Raw genomic sequence first — 3468 nt, forward strand, 5'->3', positions numbered from 1 at the left:
CAATCAATCAATCAACAGTATTGTACCCTTATTGTGTGCAGCCCACAGTACTCAGCGCTCGGGAGAGTAGAGTATAACAGTGTTGGTAGACACATTCCCCACCCACAAGGAGCTTACAGTCTGGAGGGGGAGACAGACATTAATAGGAATTGAGAAACTGTGGAAATTTTCCCAGGTGCTGTGGAAGTAGTGAATAAAGGGTACAGGTCCAAGTACCAGGAGGAGGCTGAAGGGAGTTCTGTACTGAATGTTCCGCAGATAACTTTGCCCTTCTGTAATTTCCCAGCTCTTAACCCCGCTAAATTCGCTTCATGTCCCTGGCCCCTCAGGACTCCATATCGGCCCTGGAGGGTAATTGACCACGGAGACTGAGCAAGCTGTGAGCCCGTTGTTGGGTAGGGACCGTCTCTGTATGTTGCCAACTTGTACTTCCCAAGCGCTTAGTACAGTGCTTTGCACACAGTAAGCACTCAATAAATGCGATTGAATGAGTGAATGAATCTAGAGAGTGGGTCCTGTGAAACTCTACACTTAGGCATTTAGCTTGGGCTTGTGGGTAATTTTATTCCTGTTGTTTGTAGATTACAAACAGCACTTTATCAGTAATTTATTCATTAATTCTGTCATATTTATGGAGCACTTACTGTGTGTAGAGCACTGCACTAAGTGCTTGGAAAGTACAATTCAGTGACAAAAAGAAACAATCCCTGCTCACAATGGGCTCACAGTCCAGTAGTGGGGAGACAGGCATCAAAACAGGTAAATATAGATATATACACATCGTTACAATGAATAGAATAATAAATATGTACATATATATACAAGTGCTGTGGTGGGGGTGGGGAGGGGAGTAAAGCAGAGGGAGGGAGTCGGGGCAGTGGGGAGGGGAGGAGGAACAGAGGAAAAGCGGGGGGCTCTTCTAGACTGTGAGCCCACTGTTGGGTAGGGACTGTCTCTATGTGTTGCCGACTTGTACTTCCCAAGCGCTTAGTACAGTGCTCTGCACACAGTAAGCGCTCAATAAATACGATTGATTGATTGATTGATTTAATGTGTATCCATCAGGTAGGAAACTCTTCTCGTGTGTTCCAGCATTGGGTACGAAGATGCAAACACCTATTGCTATTGATATATAACACTTACGGACATATCTGTAGTTTTTTATATCAACGTTCTTCTCCCCCACTAGAATGTAAGCTCACTGTGGGCAAGGGAATGTATCTACCAGCTTGGTTTTCTAGTTATCCCCTGAGCACTCAGTACAGTGCTCTGCACACAGTAAGCGCTCAATAAATACCATTGATTGAGTGATACAGTGTGGCTGTATTACAGTGAGAAGCTGCATGGTATAGCGGAAAGACCTCGGGCCTGGGAGTCAGAGGACCTGAGTTCTAATCTCAATTTTGCTATTTTTTGGCTGCGTGACCTTAGGCAAATCACTTAACGTCCCCTGGGCCTGTTTCCCCATAGGTCAAATGACAAGAAAATCCCTGTTCTCCCTCACTCTTAGACTGTGAGTACCAAGTGGAACAAGGATTGTGTCTGACCTGATTAACTTGGATCTACCCCAGTACTTAGTACAGTCTTAGGCAACACAATTATTATTACTGTCATGGTTAAATGAGTAGGACTTGCAGCTGGGAGTGCCTCCAGTTAGGAGCAAGATTTAGCTTGGTGCATGTGACCTTGTCTTTCCTGACCATCTCCTACTCCCTACTGCTTGAAAGTTGTTTGTCGTACCAATTGCCGATAGGAAAGGTTGGTACATATATTCGTTCATTTTCATTCATTCAGTTGTATTTATTGAGTGCTCACTCTGTGCAGAGCACTGTACAAAGTGCTTGGGAAGTACAAATTAGCAAAATATAGAGATGGTCCCTACCCAACAATGGGCTCACAGTCTAGAACGGGGAGACTGACAACAAAACAAAGCAAGTAGACACGTGTCGATGCCATCAGAATAGAGTTGTAGCTGTATACACATCATTAATAAAATGAATATAGTAAATATGTAAGAATAAAATAGACGAATAAATATGTACAAATATATACAAGTGCTGTGGGGAGGGGAAGAGGGTAGGGCAGTGGGGGGTGATAGGGAGGGGAGGAGGAGGAGAGGAAAAAGGGGGGGCTCAGTCTGGGAAGGCCTCCTGGAGGAGGTGAGCTCTCAGGGTTTTGAAGGGAGGAAGAGAGCTAGTTTGGCAGATATGTGGAGAGAGGGCATTCCAGGCCAGAGGAAGGACGTGGGCCAGGGGTCGATGGCGGGACAGGCGAGAACGAGGCACACTGAGGAGGTTAGCGGCAGAAGAGCAGCGTGTTAGGGCTGGGCTGTAGAAGGAGAGAAGGGGGGTGAGGTAGGAGGGCGCGAGGTGATGGAGAGCCTTGAAGCTGAGAGTGAGGAGTTTTTGCTTGATTTGAAGTTTCATTCATTCAATCGTATTTATTGAGGGCTTACTGTGTGCAGAGCACTGTACTAAGTGCTTGGGAAGTACAAGTTGGCAACATGTAGAGACCATCCCTACCCAACAGCAGGCTCACAGTCTAGAAACAGTGGGCTCACAGCCTAGAAACAGCAGGCTCACAGTCTAGAAAGCGGGCTCACAGTCTAGAAATTGACAGGCAACCACTGGAGGTTGTTGAGGAGGGGAGTGACATGCCCAGATATACTCATCAATCAATCAAAAATGGTATTTACTGAGTGTTTCCTAAGTGCAGAGCATAGTTCTAAGTGCTTTTCTTGTCTTATGCTGCTGAGCTGTCTCCGACCCATAGCAATGCCATGTGCACATCTGTCCCAGGATGCCCCACCTCCATCTGCAATCTTTCTGGTAGTGGATCCATAGAGTTTTCTTGGTAAAAATACGGAAGTGATTTACCTTTGCCTCCTTCTATGCAGTAAACTTGAGTTGCCACCCTTGAGTCTCTTCTGTGCTGCTGCTACCCAGCCCAGGTGAGCTTTGGCTTGTAGCCGATTGCCTTCCAGTCGCTAGCCACTGCCTGAGCTAGGATTGGAATGGGTAGGCCTCTCCTTGACTCTCCCTCCTATAGTCAAGACCGGTAGAGTACTGGAAACTCTCCAGGTGTGACCCTGAGAGGGGTCTAAGAGCTTGGGAGAATACAATACAACAGAATTAGCTGACATGTTCCCTGTCCATAATGAGCTTAAAGCCTAAAGCTGGACTCTTCCTCAAGTCACCCAAAATACAGCCATGAATTCCCAAGAGCAACATTATGGAATGAAATTAGAGGGAGGAAGTCAAGGGAAGCAACAGTGGGACCATAATCACTTTACTTGCGAAGCGTGACATGGTGGGATTATCACAGGGTGGTGAGTCAGGAGACCTAGGTTCTAATCCCGGCTTCTCCAGTTGTGTGATGTGTGATCTTGGGCAAGTCATTTACCCGCTCTGTAGCTTAGCGTCCTCATTTGTGAACTAAATACCTATTTTCCCTTCCATTTTAAACATG

The 3468-nt window shown here is 46.3% G+C and overlaps 1 non-coding gene across 1 annotated transcript; it reads right to left on the bottom strand.

The window, feature by feature from the left end:
- Window positions 1-2960: 2960 nt before the first annotated feature.
- Window positions 2961-3098, bottom strand: LOC119930263. Its single transcript, XR_005451745.1, has one exon. It is a non-coding gene; the product is annotated as a small nucleolar RNA SNORA7 (small nucleolar RNA).
- Between the last annotated feature and the right edge of the window lie 370 nt (window positions 3099-3468).

This window comes from Tachyglossus aculeatus, chromosome 6 (genome assembly GCF_015852505.1).
Source record: "Tachyglossus aculeatus isolate mTacAcu1 chromosome 6, mTacAcu1.pri, whole genome shotgun sequence".
Taxonomy (NCBI): Eukaryota; Metazoa; Chordata; class Mammalia; order Monotremata; family Tachyglossidae; genus Tachyglossus; species Tachyglossus aculeatus.